The following is a 25,781-nucleotide window of genomic DNA, read 5'->3' as shown; positions in this document are numbered from 1 at the left end:
TAACAACAAAGTCTCCAATGGAGATGTTACTGGGCCCGCTCGAGCAAATCGACGATCAACGGGAGGGCCTTTACCTTTACCTTTACCTCTACATTTAAACTGAGTTGTGGGGGGAGGGGTGAAGCAGCTGAACGATGAAGAATCTGCTCCTCATGTACATGGGCCTGGGCTCTATCATCAGCACAGAAACAGCACCACCAATACAATGAAACTCTTAGAAATCTTGCTGAACAGTTCCCAAAGTTAAAGAATGCAGACATCCAGATCCAAGGAGCCAGAAGAGTGCCAACTAAAAGAGACCCGAATAAAAACACTCCAAGGCTAAGCGAAATGAGTCAAAAAGAGAGGGACAGACATAGAAAGACTGCGTTTATCTGGGAATCTAAAGTAACAAAATAAGAGACTATCACCCAAGAATAGCAGAGATAAGTACCAGGAGGTTCACTCCATGACTTGGAGGCCAGCCGCACATGCTGGGGGAAAAGGGAAAAGGCAGCTCTGATAGAGATGGGAGCACCAAATAATGGGTGTTGGGAGGATCCTCCCAGGATGGGAGAAGCATGCTGAAAGTAGACTATAGACCAAACAAGATTGCCACTCAATGCCTCTTTTGCAAACCACAATACCCAAAAGGAGAGAGAAAACAAAAGGGAATGCCACAGGGGTGGTATGGGATGGGGGTGATGGGGCGGTGGGAGGGATACTGGGAGCACTGGAGGTGGAGAATGGGCACTGATGGAGAGATGGGTACTCAATCATTGTATAACTGAAATCCAAGCACAAAAATTTGTACTTCTACAACTGTACCTCATGGTGTTTCACTAATAAAAATTAAAAAACAAGTCAAAAAATAAATATTTGAACTTTAAATTCAATTACTATGCCATATAACTCAATTTTCAGGTTTATTTTAGGGGCAGAAAAATCAGAATCAAGTTTGTCATCATCAGATATACTATAAAATATAAAATAATAAGAAAAAATTTAATTTTTTAAACTGAGCTATATTTTAAGTGATTCACAGTATTAAGGGGATCAAGTGTAAAGGATTGTTTTACTTACTTTCAATAATTCCTAGGTTCTCAAAGATTTGCTCAAATGAAATGTTCACTCCTAAATCATACTAAATAATACTATTTATCTTTGTTCTCGGAGAGCCTGGCAAGCTACCGAAAGCATCTCGCCCACATGGCAAAGTTTGGCAAGCTACCCGTGGCCTATTTGATATGCCAAACACAGTAACAACAAGTGTCACAATGGAGACATTACTGGGCCCGCTCGAGCAAATCGATGGACAACTGGTGGACGTTGCTACAGTGCTACCTAAAATTAATATTACTTCTTTTTTTGGGGGGGCATACCTAGCGATGCACAGGTATTACTCCTGGCTATGCACCCAGGAGTTACTCCCGACGGTGCTCAGCGGACCATATGGGATGCTGGCGACCGAACCCAGGTTGGCCGTGTGCAAGGCAAATGCCCTACCCGCTGTGCGGCTTAATTTGTGGCTCCAGCCTCAAATTAATATTGTTTTAAGTACAAAAAAGGTCAAATGAACTCCTCTCAAAACTCAAATATAACTTTTATAAGTGGAAGCACACTTCAAATAGTCTGATAAATTATTTGAATAAAAGTATAGCTTTAAGGAATGCATGCAGGTAAGAAATGCTGAAGAGAAAAAGCACACCACACTGTATTCTGATATTGGAGAAAACAGCAGCATTTTCTCAAATGACTGCTGCCATTCAGTTGTCTGGTGATGGAGACTGAATGTGTACATGGTCTGTTTCACCAGCAGGGTGAGCTCGGTCCTCTGCGATAAACGTTTCTATGTAAATCTCATGTAAGCTAAAAGAAATCTTTTCTATAGTTACAAGCATGGGTGAATACATGCATAAAAGCAAACTATTAAATATGATTGTAGACTAATACTAATTTACTATTTACTATTAAATATGATGGTATAAAAATTTCATAGAGCAGCCCTACAAAAAGAGCTTTAAAAAGTAATTACTATATTAAGATTCTACCACATGTTTTGTAGTCACAGTGTCACCAAAGTAAAATTATATTTTACTGAAGTATTTAAATCTCTCCTATTTTTCTTATTACTAATCTTTATTGTTTTCTCACTTGTACTTGCTAATTTTTGTTTTGCTTTTCCTATTTTTTTTAATTCCACGTGCTTGGTTTTTCATCTTTTATAGGATTATGGTTTAGCTCTATACTAAACATTAAAATAAAGTCAATTATTTTCAGTGTAAATATATAGTATACAAAGCATATTGAAAATATTTCAAATTTTAAGTGTACAATAACTTTAAGCAAATATTATTACCAAATACAAATTTTATTTATTTATTTATTTTGCTTTTTTTAGGTCACACCCAGCGATGCAAAGGGGTTACTCCTGGCTCATGCACTCAGGAATCACTCCTGGCGGTGCTCAGGGAATCATATGGGATGCTGGGAATCCAACCAGGGTTGGCTGCGTGCAAGACAAACGCCCTATCCACTGTGCTATCGCTCCAGCCCCCAAATACAAATTTTACATATAAAATATTTCAGAAAATGTAACCACAATTCTGAACAAACTGCCAAATATAGAGGATTATTTCATCAACATAAAGGAGAAAGTGCTTAATAACTGACCTAGTAGAAGAAGGCACTATGACCAAATGTCTTCCAATGCAGCTTCAAATGGTTGGGTATAAAAGTTTATCCATAGGATTATAAGATCAAGTTAACCTACATATGTATTAAAAAGGATGTTTAAGTCAATACAGTTCAATGCCACCTTAAAAATCAAACACATTAGTTTATAATGCAAAACTTACTCAGTATTGTCATGACATTATAAAATAAATAAAACTGCATCCTTAATAACAAATTGCAATCTTCAGATTAGTTATGTGGATAGATTATTGCATTATTCACAGAAAAATTTTAGAAAACAAGAAAGCGTACATGCTGTCTGAAAACCCAGAAAACAGGAGCAGGTATTAAAAGCAGAAATAATGGTGCCTCGCCTGGACTCCTTAACCCCTCCTCCTCTATACCACATGGACGCTCAGACTGCAGAAAGAGCTGTCAGAAACCTAAGAAACTGAGATGGGACATTTTGGCTTTCAAGTAACTTTTCCAATACCTAATAATATATATAATTTCTTAGTCTTTTAACAAAGAATACACTGAACTAACAACATTTTTAAGTTATGCAACTCAGATTTATGTAAAAACAATTGTTTCCGATAATGCTCAATAACATTAAAGGTATATTACAGAGATAGGTATATTATTATGGCCATTCGCTTTGAAAGAAATTCCGAGAATAAACATAGCTTTCAACGTTAATTCACACAATGAATATATGACCAACTTTAATTTTATTTATTTATTTTTTGCTTTTTGGGTCACACCTGGAGATGCACAGGGCTTACTCCTGGCTCTGCACTCAGGAGTTACTCCTGGCGGTGCTCAGGGGACCGTATGGGATGCTGGGAATAGAACCCGGGTCGGCCACGTGCAAGGCAAACGCCCTACCCGCTGTGCTATCTCTCCAGCCCCGACCAACTTTAATTTTAAATGGTATATCTGCTGACTAAAAAATATGCAAAACATTTAAAACACATACACTTCAGCAAAATTAATGGATACTTCTTTTCTATAAAATTATGTAAAGGGTTTAAATTAACTTTTATCTTTGACTTTAGTGAATTTAAACTATGTGTAATAATAATATTATCATCCATATAGGAAAGGAAAAAATCAAGCTCTCACTATTCGCAGATGATATGATACTATATCTAGAGAATCCTAAAAGCCTCTACCAAGAAACTCCTTGAAACAATAGACTTGGACAATAAAGTCGCAGTACCCAAAAATTGTGCCCCAGAAAATCAAGTACCTCGGAATCAGCCTAAGGAGTAAAGGACCTCTACAAAGAAAACTGCAAAACGCTACTCCACAAAATAAAAGAGGACATGAGGAAATGGAAACATATCGCCTGCTAATGAATAGGAAGAATTAATATTGTCAAAATGGCAATACTCCCCAAGGCACTATACAGATTCAATGTGATCCCTATGAGGATAGCCATGAAATTCTTCAAAGAAATGGATCATTTAGCACTCCTAGAATTCATTTGAGCAACAAATGCTCACGAATAGCTAAAGCAATTCTTGGGGAAAAGGGTGGGGAGGCATCACCCTCTCCATCCTCAAACTCTACTACAAAGTGGTAAGAATAGTTGTAATAAGTACCAGAAGGTCTGCTCCACATCTTGGAAGCCGGCAGCACATGCTGGGGGAAAGGGCAGTTCAGACAGAAAAGGAAACACCAAGTAAAGGGTGTTTGGAGGACTCGCTGGGGATGCAAGATGCGTGCTGAAAGGCTGAAAGTAGACTATAGACCGAACACGGTGGCCACTCAATACCTCTATTGCAAACCCCAACACCCTAAAGGAAAGAGAGAGAAAAAGGGAATGCCCTGCCATAGAGGTGCGGTGGGGTGGGGGTGGGTTAGTGGGCAGGCTACTGGGTTCATTGGTGGAGAATGGATGGGCACTAGTGGATGATGGGTACTTGATCATTGTGTAACTGAAACCCAAATACGACAGTTTGTAAGTCTATTTACAAACTAGTTACCATGTAGCTGTACATGGTATCTCACTAATATATATATATATATATATATTATCATTACAACATATAATTATAACTCATAAAAATTAAATTTACAAAATTCAAGGAGATTAATCTTTACAATATAATTAAGGGAAAAGGTTTATAGAAATACGAACTACCTAGTCATGCATGGTGTCCAGTATTTGATTTAACCAGTCATATATAACGTAAAATCTTCTTGAGATGCACATGTCAGTCATTTCTTGGAATTATTTAAAAAAAGGAAATCTATCAAAACAAAAAATAGATTAATTTCTTACATTTCAGATATTTATCATTTTTCTCTAAGAAAGCATCTTTAAATAAACTAGTAACTTGATAAAACAGAACTGAGCTTGAAATTCACTAGAACAAATTAACAGTAGGCACAAACTAGGCAAATTTTCAGCAACTGATTAGTTTCTCATATTTTATGTGTTTCTAATTTCTCTAAGAGTTTCTTTAAATAAACTACTTCATAAAAAGAATTGAGCTTAAAAATTCACTAGGACAAATGAATACTAGGCACAAAATGGGCAAAATATCAGGTAGTGCAACAGGCAGAGTGCTCTCATTGAGCATGTAGCCAGACTTGATCTTCAGCACCCTGATCATCATCAGGACTGAGCCCTGAGCACAGGGACAGGAGTAAGTCCTGAGCATGCCCAGGTGTGGCTTAATCAAAGCCCACCCACAAATGTTTTCCCTCAATTCCCTGTTCTGTCACAATCACATCTCAGGGTTCATTCCCACTGCTGACTGTCAAATACACTTACTTTGCTTCTTCATCCTCCACATGAGGACGATCATCTGGCATTTGTCTTTTTCTTCTCAGCTCACTTATTATAACAGCTTCCAATTCCATCCAAGTTTCATCCAGGTGAAGCTTTCACCTCTTCTCACAGTTGAGCGGTATTGCACGTGTGTTTGTACAAGCTCTTTATCCACTCATCTCTTGTGGGCACTTGCGTTGTTTCCAGATCCTGGCTGCAGTCAACAATGCTGTGATGAGTACAGGTGTGGAGATGTCCTTCAGGCTGAGCCAAACCAGTCTCTCCAATGAAAAATGAGGTTCCTATCTGGCACACCCCCACTGGCACTTACTCATTTCTGGCTTTGTGTTACACATTTGTGAGTCCCCATGTGAGTGATGTCTTATTTTCACTTTGATTTGCATTTCCCTTATAATCAATGATGACGAATTTCCTTTGCCTCTGGGTCAATTTCACATCTTGAGACCATGTCATTCCTTTCCTTTCCACATTTTTGAATCGGTTTTTCTGATGGAGAGTTTTTTTTTTTTTTTTTTTTAGTGAAACATCATGAGGTACAGTTGTAGATTTACAAATTTTTGTGCTTGGGTTTCGGTCATACCATGATCAAATACCCATCCCTCCACCAGTGCCCATTTTCCACTACCATGGATAATATCCCTCCCCCCCATCCCCCCATCCCCCCGTGCCACTGTGGCAGGGCATTCCCTTTTGTTCTCTCTCTTCTTTTTGTGTTGTGGTCAGCAAAGGAGGCATTGAGTGGCAAACATGTTCAGTCCATAGTCTACTTTCAACATGCATCTCCCCTCCTGGGAGGATCCTCCAAACACCCTCCATTTGGTGCTCCCTTCTCTATCTGAACTGCCCTATCCCCTAGAATACCCGGCTGGCCTCTAAGCTATGGAGTAATCCTCCTGGTGTTGATCTCAGCTATTCTTGGGTATTAATGTCATATTTTGTTATTTTATATCCCCCAGATGAATGCAATCTTTCTATGCCTAACCCTCTCTTTCTGACTCATTTCGCTTAGCATGATACTTTCCATGTTGTACCACTTGTGTGTAAATTTCATGATTTCATCTTTTCTAAGAGCTACATAGTACTCCATTGTGTAGATGTACCAAAGTTTCTTTAACCAGTCATCTTTTCTTGAGCACTCAGATTTCTTTCAGTTTCTGGCTACTGTAAAGAGTGCTGTAATGAACAAACAAGTGCAGATGTCACTTCGACTATACATTTTTGCCTCTCTGAGATATATTCCCAGGAATGGTATTGCTGGGTCAAATGGGAGCTCAATTTCTAATTTTTTGAGAAGCGTCCATACTGTTTTCCAAAAGGGCTGAACTAGTCGGCATTCCCACCAGCAGTGAAGGAGTGTCCCTTTCTCGCCACATCTGTGGCAGCATCAATTGCTTTTGTTCTTTTGAATGTGGGCCAGTCTCTGAGGTGTCAGATGGTATCTCATTGTGGTTTTGATCTGCATCTCCCTGATGATTAATGATGTAGAGCATTTTCTCATGTGCTTTTTTGCCATTTGGATTTCTTCTTTGAGAAAGTTTCTGTTCATTTCATTGCCCCATTTTTTGATGGGGTTGGATGTTTTCTTCTTGTGGAGTTCAACCAGTACTTTGTATATCCTTGATATCAACCCCTTGTCAGATGTGTATTCGGCGAATATTCTTTCCCATTCTGTAGACTGTCTTTGTATTTTGGTCACTGTTTCTTTGCAGGTGCAGAAGCTTCTTAGTTTAAGAAAGTCCCATTTATCTATCTCTGTTTTCACTTGCTCAGTCAGTGGCGTGGCATCTTTGAAGATACCATTAGCTTCAATGTCATGGAGGGTTTTGCCAACTTTGTCTTCAATGTTCCTTATGGTTTCTGGTCTGATGTTGAGGTCTTTAATCCATTTTGATCTTACTTTTGTACATGGTGTTAGGCAGAGTTCTGAGCCCATTTTTTTGCATGTAGTGATGGAGAGCTTTAAGAGCACTTTATGTATCTTAGATATTAGTCCTTTATCTTGTGTATGGTCTCAAAATCCTTTCAATCAGCAGAATGTCTTTTAATTGTAGGGCACATGGCTCACAGAATGCAGAAGTGTTCTAGTTTGATATAGTTCCGTTTCTGTTTTTATTACCTTTGCCACTTGAGTTCTTACATTTCAGACTTCACTGTGGTCATGATTTTGGAGAGTCTTGCCTATGTTTCCCCAATGGATTTTTCAAGATTCAAGTGCAATATAAAAATTTTAATTTACTTGAGTTGATTTTTGTTTACAGGGTGAAAGAGGGGTCTATTTTTCCCTTATTGCTTCTGTTTTATTCTTTTTCTTATTTTTCACGATTGTCTGAGATTTCTAACACCTTACTCTGAATGGAGCAGGTCAAGATCTCACAACGTTTCATAATTGCAAGCACTGTGGGAAAGCACAGGGTCACTCCAGACCCAAGTATGATGAAGGCTTGCACCTAATTTCATTTTTTTTAATTGTGACTATCTAGTTTTCCCGTAATCATTGGCTAAAGAGGTTTCCTTGCTCCAATTCATGCACTTCTTCATAAATAAATTGCTCATGCATCTGAGGGTTTCTCCCTGACTTCTCAATCCTATGCCATTGAGAAGAGACTTTTTTTCTTCCGGTACCAACCAATTTTGATTGCTAAAGCTTTGTGTCAGAATTTAAAGTCTGGGGACACAATGCCTCCCATTTTTCCTCAAGATTGCTTTGGCTATGTCAGGAGTTTTGTAGCTTAATGCAAATTTTAGAAAAATTTACTCCATGTCCTTGAATAATGCCACGGAAATTTTTTTCACAATTGCTGTTTCTGTAAACTACGTTGAGTTAAGATAGTCATTTTCAAGATGGCAATTATTATGATCCTTAAACCAAGAATATTTTTCTATTACATTAGTTCATTTTAAATTCCTTTCAGAAGTTTTTCAGTTTTCACTAAATAGGTCTTTTACCTCCTTTGTTAAACTAAGGGGTTTCTGTTTTTTACATGATTGCAATCGGGTTTATTTCTATTCTGGATTTGGGTTTTTTGTTGTTGTTGTTTGTTTGTTTACATGTAAGAATAAATTAGAATCCTGTGCACTGGTTTTGTAGCCTGCTACTTTACTATATAAATATATTGTTTTGAGGAGTTTTTCAGAGGAGCCTTTTTGGGTTCCTACATACGAAATTCCTAACAGTGCTTTGTAGGTTTTAATAAGTAAATCTTTCACCTCCTTTCTAAAAATTGATTACACATTACCTAATGTTTTTCATAACTATAAGCAGGATTTTTAAATTAAATCACTCGTTTATCATTGTTTACATATAAAATCACAAAAGATTTTCCTGTTTGCTTTCGTAAGCTGCAACTTTCCTGTAAAGATTTATTGCTTCTAGGAGTGTTTAATGAATGATTGGTTATGCAGTCTTAGGGTTCTTGATATGTCATTTGTAAACAGTGAATTTGATTTCTTTGCCAATTTGTACACAAATTTAAATTTTTTTCTTGCTTAATTTCTGTGGCAGCAGCTATCAGAACTGTATTGAATAATAGTGCTTTCAATATATTGTTACATCCATAACAGCGTTGGGAAGTCAAGCACTAAAGAAACAAATTGTGATTGAAGCCGACTTCAGGTTAACCATGTCACCATAACACTAGAAAATACTTTATCTGTGAAACAAACAAACAAAAAACTATAATGTATTTACAGAATAAAATAAGGGATTCAGACTGTGCTAACATACACCTACAGAGAACAAAGGCAGTAAGAAAAATACAAAACCCAAGAAAAGTGAGACAGAAATAACATTTTTCCCTTTCTGATATTTGGGCCATTCTCAGTGGTACCTGAGAGTGACTCCCAGTTATTTGCTTGGGGACTTCCTGTGGACCTTTGGGGGCCAAGCAGTGCCAGGGACCCAGCACAGGAGATTCATGGCAAAACATGCTCTCAAGCCATTTGAGTCATTGCTCTGGACAGAGGATTATTTTTTAAGGGCAATACTGACTCTGTCCCCAGTGGCAATTACTTTTAATATAAGTTTACTCTTCCCCATAAAAAAACATAAATGGCCAAATACATTAAAAAAAAAAGGCCCTCCCATTGTTCGTTGATTTGCTCGAGCGGGCCCAGTAACGTCTCCATTGGAGATTTTGTTGTTACTGTGTTTGGTATATCGAATACATCACGGGTGGCTTGCCAGGCTCTGCCGTGCAGGCGAGATACTCTCCGCAGCTTGCCGGGCTCTCCGAGAGGGGCAGAGGAATCCAACTCGGGTTGGCCATGTTGGCTGCATGCAAGGCAAATGCCCTACCGCTGTGCTAAATTTTTAAAAACACACAAAAGTCAGTAACCTACTTTATATTGTCTAAAGAAATTCTCCAGCTCTAGCGACACACAAAGGTCAAAAAAATGGAAAAAGATTTCCCATGATGGGAGAATTATGCTGAAAGTAGACTATAGACCAAACATGATTGCCACTCAATGCCTCTTTTGCAAACCACAGCACAGAAAAGGAGAGAGAGAGAATAAAAGGGAATGCTCTGCCACAAAGACGGGGGGGGGGATGGGGCTATGGGGGGATGGGGGTGGGAAGGATACCAGGACCCATGGTGGTGGAAAATGGGCACTGGTGGAGGGATGGGTATTTGATCATTGTATAATTGAAATCCAAGCACAAAAATTTGTAAGTCTACAACTGTACCTCATGGTGTTCCACTAATAAAAATTAAAAAAAATTCCCATGCAAGTAATAGCCAAAAAGGAGCCACAAATGTAACCACAGTAATATTAGACAAACACTTACCAAGAAAAGCCTGTATGAGTGTTTGGATGAGCGCATGCGGCCAAGAGACCTGAGCGTTGGTGCTGGAGAAGTAGGAATCTTTAGAGCAGTGAGTGAATTCATGGAACTGTGAGGTCTGGAAAACGGGTCTGCAGCAGGAAATGAGGCAACCAGGGCATTTGCTCCCCAATGAAATGGGTTCGTGTTTCCACGAACAGCCTTCACCAGGCATAGAAGAGGATGTTATCTGCTTAGATCCCAGTAGAAAAAGCTCCAGAATTTGTGTAATAGCTTAGAAAGGTCAAAGGAGTGAGGAGCTCTCTTAGATCTCCCATCCTGTCCAGCAGCAAAATCCTGCTCTTTTGTTTCCACAGGGCAACCAACAATCACCCTGATACCAAAAGCAGTCAGAGACAGCACAAAAAAGGAAAACTACAAACCAATAGCCCTGAAAAATAAAGATTATATGAACCTATCAATAGGTGCAGGGAACACATTTGACAAAATCCAACATCCATTAATGATTAAAAACGCTCAATAAAAAAATGGAGTTGGAGAAATTTCCCTCAATATAGTTAAAACCATTTAACACAAATCCATAGAAAGCATAGTACTGCATGGAGGAAAACTAAAAGCCTTCCCTTTCAGATGAGGCACAAGAAAAGGATGGGCTTTCTCACAATTTCTATTCAATATTGTACTGGAAGTTCATGCCATAGTAATCACGCAAGAAGATATTAAGGTAACCAGATAAAAAGTCAAGCTCTCTTGATTTGCAAATTACATGATACTGTATTTAAAAGCTCTGAACACTCTACCTAAAAAAAACCCTCCTAGAAACAAGAGAATTGAATGATAAAGCAGAATGCTAGAGAATAGACACCTCTCAGAGGAAGATAGGTGGATGAGCAGTAGGCAAACAAAAAAATGCTCAGCATCACTTATCAGAGAAATCCAAATCAAGACAACAAGGACACATACCACCTCACACCAGTGAGAATACAATCTGTTCATAGACTAGAAGGATTAATGTAGCCAAGATGGCAATAATCCTCCAAAGCATTATACAGATTCAATGAAATTGTATGATTCAATAAATCATTATAGATTCACTTCTTTATAAAAAATGCCCCTTGAATGTTCCTGACATTTATATGGACTGACAAATCCCCACCAAAAATAGCCAAAGAAATCCTAGGGAAAAAGAAAACTGGAAGAATCACTCTGCCCAATCTCAACTATACTGCAAAGCTGTAGTAATTAAAGCAGTGTGGTATTAGAATAACACCACAGACCTTGGTATGTAAAATAAAAAACAGACATTAAGACCAGTGAAATAGAACTGAAAACCCAGGAACAGATCCTCACGTATATGGACAGCTAATCTTGAGTAAATAAGCAAAACATCTTAGGTGGAGCATGAGAACTTCTTCCACAAATGGTGCTGGGAAAACTAGTTGGTCAATGCAAAAAAAAAAAGAAAAGAAATCAGAACCTTTTCTAATACCATGTACAAAAGTCAAATCAAAATGGTTAAGTACCTCAATACCCAAAAAAACATAGTCAAAAGAACACTTACGGACACTTGAAGCTAGAGGCATCTTTAAGGAGCCAACTGCCACTGGCCAAGCAAACAGAAACACAGATAAGCAGGACAATATCAAAACAACTTATCTGAATGAAAACTGTTACAAAAACACAAAGATTCCCCCCAAACTGGAAGATAATTGACCATCATTCATTTGATAAATTGTTAATATCCAAGATGCATATAAGCACTGATAGAACCATGGGAAAAATCCAACCCCATAAACAAATGGAGAGAAGAGATAAAACGAAACTTCTTCAAAGACATACAAATGATCAAAAGGCATATGAAAAAATGCTATACATAAGTAATCATTATGGGAATGGAAATCAAAACAATGAGATAGCACTTTACACTACAAAACTGGCACATATCAAAAGATGAGGAAGAAGAGGCTGGGCTGATAAAATCTCAGGGCCAAAATAGGCTGCCAAAATGAAGAAGGACAAAAATGACTGTACTTTCAGTGCACGTATGCTGGCATCAGATGCATCCATCGAGGACCTGATGGTGCAGGCGCGAAAAATCAAGTAGAACATCATTTGTCTGACCGAGACGAGAAGGCATCAATCACATCATGCCATTTTTGACACTGGGGAAGAGCTGTTCCTCAGAACATGTGACAAAAGAGGCGTCGGTCTTGTCAGTGTCCTTTTCAACACAAACTTGGCCATAAACATTGATTCATTCGAATGCCTAACAACCCGAATTGGGCAATTATACTTAAACAGATGTGGCTGGAGAAGTTCTATAAAGAAGACCACACCTTCTACAAGATCATTGTCAGTGATTTTAATACCAAGATAGGACCGAGAAGATCAGCCGAAGAACTCCACATCAGGACACATGGCCTAGAATGGAACGAACAGGGTGAGAGACTGTCCGAGTTCATCATGTCGACCAAGACCATCTATGGTATCTCACAATTGCAGAAGGCTAAATCTAAACGTTGGATATGGGAGTCTCCCAGTGGATGATTCCACAATGAAATTGACCACATCATATTCAATCAATGGTCTTGCCTGACCGATATTGCTGTCTGCGCTCTCCCCTCGCTCCAAAGAGGTGCATAATAGCAAAAGGATGCTTAGCGCGTGTGTGCATGTGCAAGAACTACGGGCAAAGGCCAGATTCCTGCACAAGACCAAACGGAGCTCAATCCTTGAGACCCCAGGTGTCCCTGAGGCCTCCAGGAGAGACCTCTAAAATGCAGAGCCAGGGTCAACCCAGGGCACTGTAGGGTGTAGCCGCAAAACAAATGAAAAAAAAAAAAACAACTGGAGGCAATTGAATGCAGCCTAAAGCTGCAGTGCTGACCCTCTCATGGCCCATAGTCATGGCCATGTCCCTGTGTGTGGCAGCTGCAGACTCTGGAAGTCAGTTTCCACACCAAAGTGTGGTTCATTTTGGGGATCCTTGTATGGTCACCATCCTCATGTCCCTTGGGGGAACTTGCAGCACTTGGTGCCCTACACGAAGCCTAAGTTCCAGAGGCCCATCATCAGGATGTTGCCCATGTCACACCCACATGTCACACAGCTGGGTGTCTCTGAAGTATCACCAAATATGTGGACACCTTATGGTAGTGATAGGAGGCCTATGTCCTCTACAAATTCACGAGCTTCCTAGTCAACTTCCTGAAGAGCTGTTTTCAACCTAAAGTCATGGGGAAAGGCAAAGAGAAGCACAAGTCCTCACTTCCCTTCTTCTGCTTCCTTCCGTGCTCCATGGGAGAAATTCTGCTGCCCTGGTGCAAGGGGGTTGTGCTACAGTATGTCACGATCAGACTGGCCACCACAACCACCTCTGAGATCTGTGAGACGTGCAACATCTATGTGAAGGAACATTCAGCTTGCAGAGAGCTTGCGTGCATTTGGTCATCATCAACGTGCCCCTGTTCTTTGCCATGTACAGCCTCCTGATATTTTATTAAACACCAAAGGAGGATCTGAGCCCATCTAGCAAATGGGGATGTTCTTTCATGTGAAGCTCATTATCTTCTGGAAAATAGTGGTGATTGCTTTTTTGGTAAAATTTCATGTGATTTCAGACAGCAGAGACAGAAACATTCTGCATAGAAATGTTCATTGCTGCCATAGTCCACCACTACACCTTATATGGGAGATCAAGAATTACGAGTGTGCAACTCTTTGTTCCTCGAAACGTCACTTTTTCCACTTCACAACCACACACTGGTAATTACCACGAGCTTGGAGACACACTGATGGCACAGAATGTGCTCAGTACAGTTAGAGGTACCTGAAGACCTTTAAAATGACAAAGAACATCACATAAAAGCCGAAACTTCGGAATCCATAATCCAGTGCTGCACTTCTTTATGCTTTTTCTTTCTTCCTTTATTTCTCTATCTTCCTTTCTTCCCTCCTTCATTTCCTCCTACCGTGCTCCCCTCTCCCTTTCTCCTCTTTTTCTTTTATTCTTTCCTTTTTCCTTCTTCCCATCCTAGAGCAATGCAGAGGACCATGGGTTGGACAGCCAATCTATGGAGAAGACATCAGACATAAGGACGGTCGGTCCAGGTACAAGTTCCAGTTCTGCACAGACTCATTAGGCTCACCTTGACCTGCCTCCAGTGAGGCTCCCACACTCCCACAGGCAGAGAGGGAGTGTCCCAGTGTCTGCCCACAGGAACTGAGGTGGGGGGTGTTCAAGAAAGAAAGAAAGAAAGAAAGAGAGAGAGAGAGAGAGAGAGAGAGAGAGAGAGAGAGTGGTCTGCCATAGAGGCAGGCAGATGGGGGGAAGGAAGACATATGGAGAACATGCATACTGGCATACTGCTGAAGAAATGGGTGTTGGAACATTGTATGACTGAAACCCAATCATGAGAAACTTTGTAACTGTGTATCTCATGGTGATTCAATGCAATAAAAAATATTTGAAGTGCCCCTCAAATCTGTGTGTGTGCGTGCGTGTGAGAGAGAGCAAGAGAGCGAGAGAGAGAGAGCGAGCAAGCGAGAGAGAGAGAGAGACTATCTTTTTAGTCACTGTATCTGTGTATATTTGAAATACTGGAACGTTAAAGCCAGGTTAAAATAAAAATTAAAGGCCCTTAGGACAAGCTGGAGTTCAGTTGTGAAGTGTCATGTACCAATATTTAGAACTATCTGGTTTTTGATATATTTTTAATGATTCTAGGTTGACTAGACTGAGGACTCCACCCAGCTACTTAGTGAAGTTGAAAGGAGAGCAAGCCAGCCATACCCTGGAGAACTTAGGGTTTACTTGTGAAGAGTTAGCCCTGATACTAACTGGAAGAGGCCACTTTAATATGGGAGCAGCCTGGAAGCTGTCTTTCCTTGCAGTTTCATTAAAGAACAAATCAAATAAATCAAGATAATTAATTGTAATCACCATTTTAAATTAAATTGTTAGTATGTATGTTAAAGTAATTGATTTAAATTTGTCTTGAAAGTTTTACAATTATGATGTTGAAATTAATAAGTAGCTATTGTTTTGTGAGAACTTTGGTGGAACAAGGCTTCCCAGAACTAGACTCTAAGGAAAATTTTGGATAGGAAGCAAGGGAAGTGCTCAGGAATAATCATTCCATGAAAAGAATGGAATAATAAAACATTTCATGATATTTGCTTTTATATAAATTAAGATCCATTTGGAAGACATTGTCGTTTTAAAAAAATCTTTACTATTTTAATTATATGACTATAAAGTTAAGTATATAACTTGTAGTTAGTTATATAATACAATAATTTATGTTATATTATTAAATAATTATTATAGCACTGTCACTATAACTCTGTCCTCCCGTTGTTCATCGTGTTCATCAATTTTCTTGAGCGGGCACCAGTAACATCTCCATTGTGAGACTTGTTGTTACTGGGGTTTTTTTTTTTTGCATATCGAATACATCATGGGTAGCTTGCTAGGCTTTGCCGTGCGGGCAGAATACTCTTGGTAGTTTGCCGGGCTCTCCGAGAGGGGTGGAAGAATCAAACTCAGGTTGACCATGTACAGGCAAACACCCTACCGGCTATGCTCTCACTCTGGTTCAAATAATTATTATGTGCTACATAATTTAAATTAAGTATTTGACTACAAAATTAAGAGAGAGAGAAGGAAAGCGCCTGCCATAAAGGCAGGCTAGGGGAGGGGCAGTGACAGGAGTTTCCCCCGGGTCATTTGTGGTGGGAAATGGACACTGGTGGAGGGATGGGTTTTGGAACATTGTATGCCTGAAAACCTGGTCATGAAAGCTTTGTAACTCTGTATCTCATAGTGATTCAATTAAAAACTTCAAAAAAGCCAATAATTTAACATACCTAGCAATATTTGATCTCTGAGATTTTTGGTAAGTTTAATATTTGATCTCTGAGATTTTTGGTAAGTTTAAATTGTTAGGCTGATTTAGCAATAGCTCCATTCCTCGATGCTCCTGAAGAGACTGGAGGAAGTCTCCAGCTCAGGAATTTATTGTTTCTTCACTATGGATTACAGATGAAAGGGAAGAGAAATGGGGGCGTTTTAAACTTCAAACTGCTAGGTTACCCTGTGACTTTGGGTGATTTCTAAAATAAAGGATTAAGTTTTAAAAAACGGGACACAGTTATAAGAAGAATTTTTTGTTTGTTTCTGAAGTTTTTATTGGATTCTGCAAAGCCAGAGAGCCCTAATAAGAATTTTTAGGCTATACTGCTAATTATTTTGCCTAGAACATGAAAATGCATTTCATTAACACAAATCATCTTATATGGTAGTTTTGACACCTGGTCTGAAACACAGTCATGACCTAAGTCTTAAGTATAAATATGAAATTTTTATAGTGCTTAATATGTGATTAAATTAAATAATTCTTGATATATGATAATATATGTGAGTTTTTAAAACTCTTTAATATGTTTTCCTAGAAATTGTGGTTTTAAGGATGCAAAATAAACCTAGGTTAATTTACAACAGGAGCAAAGCTTTTTTTGTGTTTTTTGGGTTTTTTTTGCTTTTTGGGTCACACCTGGCGATGCACAGGGCTTACTCCTCGCTCTGCACTCAGGTGTTACTCCCGGCGGTGCTCAGGGGACCATATGGGATGCTGGGAATCAAACACGGGTCGGCCGCGTGCAAGGCAAAGGCCCTACCCGCTGTGCTATTGCTCCAGCCACGTAGCAAAGTTTTGCTGGAACAAAAATGTAGTATGTAATAGTTAACTCTTAAGTATTCTAAAGATTTTGGCTATTTATAGAATAATGTGTTTGTGTTTGGTTTTTGTTACACTTGAAAGTTTTGTCATTTTCAGTGTACCAATATTGTCTGGTCTATGCATGTGAAACGGTGCTGTGAAACGGTGGCTCTTAAACCAAGTTTGCGAATGTCTCCAGTATTTTAACTCAGAACTGTGATAGGATGAGAACCCACGTGTCCATGCTTTTCTGTTACTACGTGAGACCACAACTTGGGCTCTTCATAGAAAGGTTCCCCTGATGAAGTAAAATGAAGAAAGAAAAAGGAGCACAACCTGATGACAGTTAGCTCCCCGTCCCTCTTTGCAAAACTGAGAGCTGGGATTATGAAGACATCACCATCTCAGGATGGCGATGGTTGGATAGTATGATATTTTTAAGAACAGTTCTGAGTGCTTTATGAATAGGGAATTTTAGGAAAACAAAATATGTCTTAGGGTAAAGGGAACTTAGGATTTTAAATACTGTAGTAGAAGTTATTGTCTCGTGGGAAAATGGCCTTTTAAAAAAGGAGGAAAAATAGAAAGCTAGAAGAAATATTTGACTTCAAACTAACGTAGACATAACTGATTTTAAATATTGTCCCCTTTCATAAAATTGTGTTAATTTTCAAGCACTGTTTTAAAGATATAAATATGAACAGTGTCTAACATTATCTAAACTGTGTACTGCAGATGGGGAAAATGTGGTTAAGCTAAATTTTACATCAAATAGAATGTTTTTACACAATTTTAAAGTTTAAAAGAAATAGAGGAGGCCCAAGCGATATTACAGCAAGTAGAGTGTTTGCCTTGCATGTGACAGGCCAGTTTGATCCCTATATGGTCCCCTGAGTCCTGCCAGGATCCCTGAGCACAGAGCCAGGCACAAGACCTCAGCTTCCTCACTCCCAACCTTTCACTGAAGTAAAGAAGAGAAAAAGAGAAAGTCAAAGAAAAGGAAAAATAGAGTTGTCATGCGTGTAACAAAATGTTGAAGATGAGCATAAAATTAAATAATTTGGTGCATGATCATACCAAATGTTTGTTTGAAATGAATTTAGAAACATTGTGTTCTTTCAGTTAATTACCTGAGTATTACACATCAGGATGTTAGTGAGATATTTGCTTGTATCTTTCCTTAATGCCTTTTGTGTGTTTTGCTCATGTCAATTTCTTGTTGTGTTGGACAAGGAATACTTATAAAGCTATGCTTTTTCTATAAATTAATGTGTGAGTGGATTAATTCTAAAATACTAGCAATGCAGGTGGACTCTGATTAAAGAACCTGGGCACTCATCACATTCACTTATTTGAAGCTTGAGTTGCCTTACATTGGTCTTAAATCCTAATACCTCCTTGGATGGCCCTGAGGCAAGCTCTATACTAGCCTGACTTCTACACCGGAGTGTGTCTGGACCCACATGAATTATAACTGGATAATGGCTCTTCTTTGGAAAAGGCTTAAGGAAGCAACTGACAAGGAAACTAAGGGGTTGGGAAAATGAAAACAAATTGGCCTGAAGCCAATTTGTAGTTTGGGGAAGAGGACCAGGTGTCCCTACACACCCAAAACTCCAAATCAACAACCTAAATACATGTCTCAAAATCTGGAGAAGGAACTACAAATAAAATAGCACTGTAGCACTGTCCTACCATCGTTCATCTATTTGCTCCAGCGGGCACCAGTAACATCTCCATTGTGAGACATGTTGTTACTGTGTTTGGCATACCGAATACGCCACAGGGAGCTTTCCAGGCTCTGCCGTGTGGGCGGGATACTCTCAGTAGCTTGTCTGGCTCTCAAAGAGGGACGGAGGAAGTGATTCCAGGTCAGCCACATGCAAGGCAAACACCCTGCCCGCTGTACTATCGCTCCAGCCCACAAATAAAATACAAAGAGTGAAAGGATAAAATTGAAGTCAAGAGAGGAAATCAATAATCTAGAAAGCACAAAAGAAATTCAAAGAATCAATAAAACTAGCAGCTGCTTCCTCAAATGATAAGCAAGAGAGACAAACCTTTCACTACACTCACAATCAAGAGAAAAGAAAAAAAGTTCAAATAAAATAAATCAGAGACCAAAAGTGTAGATCATTACAGATCCCTTGGAATTTCAGTATGTAAGAGGTCACTATGAAAAACTTTATGATATTAAGTTGAAGAATCTGGAAGAAATGAACAGATTCTTAGAATCAGCACTGTCTGTCCTCCTATTGTAAATTGATTTGCTCGAGCGGGCCCAGTAACGTCTCCATTGTGAGACTTATTGTTACTGTGTTTGGCATATCGAATGCATCATGGGTAGCTTGCCAGGCTTTGCCATGCAGGTGAGATACTCTTGGTAGCTTGCCAGGTTCTCCAAGAGGGGCGGAAGAATTGAACCCAGGTCGGCCTGGTTGGCTGCGTGCAAGGCAAACACCCTACCCGCTGGGCTATCGCTCCAGCCCTCTTAGAATTATATCATTTAAAAAATCTGAATGAGAAGGATGTAGTGTTTATTAATAGACCGATCATGACTAAGTAGTCTCATCAAGAACAACATTCCAGGTCCAATGGGGTTACTGGAAAGTTCTATCTGACTTTCAAAGAAGGTTTTTACTAAAATGGAAGAAAAAAATCATAGATCATATTGGTGAATGCAGAGATAACTTCTGACAAGTTTCAGAATCCATTCATGTTGAAAAAAAGAACTTTATTAAACTAGGGGTGGAAGAAACCCTTTTCAAGGCAGTAATGACCATCTGTAACAATCCCAAGGCCAAGATCTTTGTTTTTTTTAATTGTTTTTATTTTATTTTCATGATTTTTGGTAACACCCTTCAGTTTTCTTACCAAACTCAGGAGTCACTCTCCTGACTGATTCAGGGACCATATTGGATGCTAGGGATTAAACCCGGGTCAGCCACATGCAAGGCAAGCACCTTAATCACTGTGTTATCCATCCAGCCCAACAGCCAGTATCATTCTTAATAATAAAATCACTTAATCACTTAATCCCCGTTATTCATCGACTTATTCGAGCGGGTGCCAGTAACGTCTCCATTCCTCACGGTTGCGTGCTAGCGTAGCCCAATGGTATCTGTTCGTTTTAGGAACATGTAGAGCCTCAAACCGATCATTTAGGGTCTTGACGAAGAAGTCTGACCATCTTATAGGTGGGCGTCCACGTGATCTTTTGATGTCTCGTGGAATCCAATCAGTAATGGCTCTAGTCCAGCGGTTGTCTGTAAACCTCATTACATGTCCAGCCCATCTGATTTTTGATGTCTTGGCAAATGAGACAGCGTCTCTGATTCTTGAGCGTTGACGAAGATCAGAACTCCGGATTCTATCTCTCATTTGAGTGAATCGTGATATTCCAAGCATAGTTCTTTCGATTCCTCTTTGAGAGACCCGAATAGTGTTCTCATCCTGTTTTCGTAGGGTCCAGGTCTCTGAGGCATATGTTAATGCAGGAAGAATAGTGGAATCAAAGAGATGTGCTCGTAGTTGGAGGTTCTTTGTCCTTTTAGTTATTTCTTCAATGCTCTTGAAGGCATTCCAAGCCGCTCTCTTCCTCCTGCGTAACTCAGGTGCCAGGTCATTCATCATGTTGATTTCTTGACCTAAGTATATATAACTGTTGCATTCGGAGATGGTGGTTCCGTTGAGAGCGAATGGAGCGTCAGGAACAAGGCTGTTTCTCATAAACATTGTCTTCGTAAGATTCAGCTGTAGTCCAACCTTTCCACACTCACGGTCAAAGTCCGCAAGCATTTGTGCTGCTTGGCTGATGTTTGGTGTTATTAGAACGATGTCATCAGCAAAGCGGAGGTGGTGTAGTTGCCGACCATCTATCTTCACTCCCATGTTTTCCCATTCTAGTCGTCGCATGATGTTCTCGAGGGTGGCACTGAAGAGTTTTGGTGAAATGGTATCACCCTGCCGAACCCCTCTCTTGATATGGATGATTACTTCTTTGTAGAATGGTGAGATCTTGGTAGTGAATCCGCAATAGAGCTCACGAAGGATCCTGATGTATTGAGTTTGTACGCCCTGATTGGCTAGGGCTTCCATGACCGCTTCCGTCTCAACAGAATCAAAGGCCTTCTTTAAATCAATGAACGTTAGACAGAGCGGCATCTTGAACTCCCGAGATACCTCAATGAGCTTGGTTATTGTGTGGATATGGTCGATGGTACTGAATCCTTTTCGGAATCCAGCTTGTTCACATGGTTGTCCTTCATCTAGTGTTCTGCTAATCCTATTCAGGATGACTCGAGTGAATAGTTTGTAGATGACAGACAATAGGCAGATTGGGCGATAGTTGCCAATGTCGTGGATGTCTCCTTTCTTGTATAGTAGTACAGTCTTGCTGGTTTTCCATTGGGATGGAACCTTGCATTCAGACAGGTAGCGTGTGAAGAGTCGAGCTAATGTATTGATGAGTACTGATGGTAAGTTCTTCAGGTGTTCAGGTCTGATCTTGTCTGGGCCAGGTGCTTTTTGTTTCTTTACCGACGAGATGGCATGTTGGATTTCGGAAGGGAGAACATTGGGAACGACATATCCATCATGTGGTATGTGGTATGTGGGCAAGTGGATGTGGCTATTAAAGAGATCTGAGTAGAAGTCATGAATAATCTTCTCCATTGCCCTTCTGGAAGATGTGATAGATCCATCATGATGTCGGAGGGCAGTCATCTTGGTTTTGTAGTTGGTGAAGGACAGGCGGGCATTACGAATGTTTTTCCCAGCTTCTGCTGCATCTACCAGTACTGCTGCTCTCCTGTTTTTGAGGTCATCCTTGATGGCTTTTCTGCACTGTTTTGCCAGTTCGGACGTTTGCTTGTGGTTGCCTGAGGCACGTGCCACGCCACGTTGGCGAATAAGTTCAAGAGTGTTCGAAGAAAGACGGTTTTTTGTGGTTATCTCTCTCTTGGCATTCCTTGCACAATCATGGAGGTGCTGAATCATTCGATCGTATTCCTCATCAATGTTGTCAATGACGGCATCTTCCCATGTTGCTGCAACAGAGCCAAAGAGTTCCCAGTTGGTGGTTGTTCTGGGAGTCTTCTTCTTAAACCTTGCATTCTTTTCTCCTCGTTCTGTGAGGTAGAATTTTGCACGAAGAAGACGGTGGTCTGATCCCGTTTGGAATTTTGGGACAACAGCAACATCGGTTAGGCAAAACCGCCGATTGAATATGATGTGGTCTATTTCATTGTGGAACCGTCCATCGGGAGACTCCCATGTCCAACGTTTAGATTCAGCCTTTTGGAATTGTGAGTTACCATGGAAGGTTTTGGTTGACATGATGAACTCAGACAGTCTGTCACCTTGTTCGTTCCATTCCAGGCCATGGGTTCCGATGTGGAGTTCATCGACTGATCTTCTTGGTCCTATCTTGACATTAAAATCACCAACAATGATCTTGTAGAAGGTGTGATCTTCTTTATAGAATTTCTCCAGCTCCATGTAGAATTTCTCAGTTTCTTTTTCACCATAACTGGATGTTGGTGCGTAGACAACAAAGATAGAAACTGCTGGTAGTGAGCCACATTTATTCAAGTGTAATCGTCCGATTCGGGTTGTTAGGCATTCAAATGAATCAATGCTTGTGACTAAGTTTGTGTTGACAAGGATACCGACACCACCGACGCCTCTTTTATCACATGTTCCAAGGAACAGTTCTTCTCCAGTGTCGAAAACAGCATGATGGGATTGATGTCTTCTCGTTTCGGTCAGACCAATGATGTCGTACTTGATCTTTCGTGCTTGTACCATAAGGTCTTCAATGGATGCAGCAGATGCCAGCGTACGAGCATTAAAAGTACAGACAATCATTTTTGTTTTTCTGCGTTTTGGCAGCCCATGTCTGCCTTGGTGTTTTATCAGCTTCTCCTTCCATATCCTTCTCGACTCTGCATAATCAGGGCTAGGGGAATGAGATCCATTTATTACTGGATTTGGCATATCAATTTGGTCTATTTGGCATAGATCACGGATAGCTTGCCAGGCTCTGCCGTGTGGGTTGGATATTTAAGGATATTTAAGGTATCCGGAAAATTATTAAATAAATAGTTGCGCGGCCGCGAATGCGGCCGCGCGCTCCCGGGAGCTTGTTGTGATAATCTTTGGATCCTGGCCTTTGTTGGGGTTACACGGCAGTTGGAGGGTGTAACTGTTTAGCTACTGACAGGTCCAGTCCCAAACCGTGCAGGCTTAGAGATCTCAGTCCCGGGTCCCAAACACCTGGGTTCCTCTGCCAGTTCGGTTATGTCTGAGGCTTATCCAAGTGTGTGGAGAGTGGCTCCAGTAAGGCCTTGGTTGGGGCCTGGAAGTCTTCAGCTGTTGGGCCCTGGCGAGGATAGTCAGACACAGGGTAGGAGACTCTGCCTTGTGCTCTCCCGGGAGCTTGTTGTGATAATCTTTGGATCCTGGCCTTTGTTGGGGTTACACGGCAGTTGGAGGGTGTAACTGTTTAGCTACTGACAGGTCCAGTCCCAAACCGTGCAGGCTTAGAGATCTCAGTCCCGGGTCCCACACACCTGGGTTCCTCTGCCAGTTCGGTTATGTCTGAGGCTTATCCAAGTGTGTGGAGAGTGGCTCCAGTAAGGCCTTGGTTGGGGCCTGGAAGTCTTCAGCTGTTGGGCCCTGGCGAGGATAGTCAGACACAGGGTAGGAGACTCTGCCTTGTGCTCTCCCGGGAGCTTGTTGTGATAATCTTTGGATCCTGGCCTTTATATAATATATAATATATATAATATATAATAATAAAATATGCAAAATATTTCTTCTCAGATAAGGTACAAGGATGTCCACTATCCTTTCATCCTCCACTTTTATTCAATATTGTATTAAAAGTCCTGGCTACAGCAACAAGGCAAGAAAAATGAATCAAGGGACCCAAATTGTGAAAGAAGTCCAATCATTACTATTTGACCATGACATGATAGTATATTTCGAAGACCCTAAAGAGTCAACCAAATGCTACTAAAATTAATAAATCAATACAGTAAAACTCGCTGTAAAAAACCCAATGCACAAACATTGGAGTCATTCTTATATACAAATCAGTGAATGAGAGGAGTAAGCCACCAAGGAGTCTATCCCATTTATATTAGTGTCCAAAATAAATATATCAGTTTCCAAAATATCAAGAATCTCTGATTAAACCTAACAAAAGATGTAGATCTACATCATGAAAACTTTCAACCACTTAATAAAGACATAGAAGACCTTAGGAAATAAAAAACAATTCCATGCACAATTACAGACAGAAAGACTAAATTTATTAAAATTATTAATCTACCTTAGCTCATATATTCAACATAATGCCCATCCAAATTCAGATGACATTCTGCAAAGACCTAGAAAAGTCAGCAATATAGTTTGTACGGAATCACAAGAAACCACAAAAAGTCAAATCCATACTGAAAAAGAAGAGATTTGTAGGTATCTCATTACCTATAATTTGAAACTACATTTATAAAACTATACGGATCAAAACTGCAAGGTACTGGCCTAAAATTAGGCTTTATTCAAGTTACTGGAATAAAGGTACTGCAAGGTACTGGAATAACGTTTGGTTTTATGATCAATGTTAAGAATTGAATACTCAAGGTAAAAAAATATTTATAGACATAACTTTGATAAAAGGAGGTGAGAACATGAAAAGGAGTCAAGATAGCCTCTTCAAGAAATGTTGCTGAGAAAATCGGATAACCACAGGTAAAACATTAAAGCTGGATCCACATCCAAAAGTCAAATCAAAGTGAATAAAAAATCTTGAGATCTGACTGGAAACTAAAATACATTTAGGAAGATATAGGCAGAATAGTCTGAGATTTCAACCTCAAAGATGTCTTCAATAATATGATTGGCAAAGGAAACAGAATGAAAAATAAACAAATGGGACTATATTAAAATGTTTCTGCATGGAAAAATGAAAGGCTGAAACTAAAAGACAGCCAACGAAATGTGAAAAAACTTGCATTCAACACATCATAAAGGGTTGATCTCCAGGATATTTAAACTACTTAAAAAGATCAAAGAAAAATATCCAAAGACCTTATCAAGAAGTGGGTGGAGGAAAGGACTGAGCGATAGTATAGGAGGTAGGGCATTTACTTTCCCACAGCCAACCCGGGTTGAATCCTCAGCATCCAGTAAGGTTCCCTGATCATCGCCAGAAGTAAGTAATGAGGGCAGATCCAGGAGTAACCACTGAGCACTGAGGTATCCCCTCAAAACTGAGATGGGTCTAAGAGATGCTGCATTTGGCAAAGGAACCAATTGATAGTTGAGCAGCAGGAGCTGTTCTCTATCCTCACATGGGGCCACCGCCACCCATGGGGACAAGATGCCTAGGTTTCGCACCATCACTGGATCTGTCAGCTGTGCCCCAGCAGTTTGTCTTTTAGTCCTGGTTTTGCTACTCTCTAGCCAGGGCCATGTGTCTGCTGGTGAGAGTCCTGTGCTCAGTACCTTGTAACTATCTGGATGTCTGAGCCCTGTCTGTACCTGAGCTATCCTGAGCATCAGAGCCTTGCCTCTAACTGCCAGAATCTGGGCACGAGTGATACTGTGCCTCGTGTCAGGGTACACCATACTACCTAATCTATTGGGAGGACAGTATCCAGAATGCATGTTCTCAGAGAGAGAGACAGAGAGTCAGAGAGAGAGAGAGTCAGAGACAGAGAAAGAGACAGAGACAGAGACAGAGATACAGACAGAGAAAGACAGAGAAAGAGAGATAGAGACAGACAGATAGAGAGAGCACCCCAACTCGGGACTT

General features: G+C 40.1%; 1 non-coding gene across 1 annotated transcript; it reads right to left on the bottom strand.

The window, feature by feature from the left end:
• Nucleotides 1–7,778: 7,778 nt before the first annotated feature.
• Nucleotides 7,779–7,905, bottom strand: LOC130031328 (small nucleolar RNA SNORA9). Its single transcript, XR_008793675.1, has one exon. It is a non-coding gene; the product is annotated as a small nucleolar RNA SNORA9 (small nucleolar RNA).
• Between the last annotated feature and the right edge of the window lie 17,876 nt (nt 7,906–25,781).

The sequence above is a fragment of the Sorex fumeus genome, unplaced genomic scaffold (assembly GCF_029834395.1).
Source record: "Sorex fumeus unplaced genomic scaffold, SorFum_2.1 ptg000046l, whole genome shotgun sequence".
Classification (NCBI taxonomy): Eukaryota; Metazoa; Chordata; class Mammalia; order Eulipotyphla; family Soricidae; genus Sorex; species Sorex fumeus.
The sequence above is the reverse complement of the archived record's forward strand: the minus strand, read 5'-3'. Positions and strand labels throughout refer to the sequence as shown.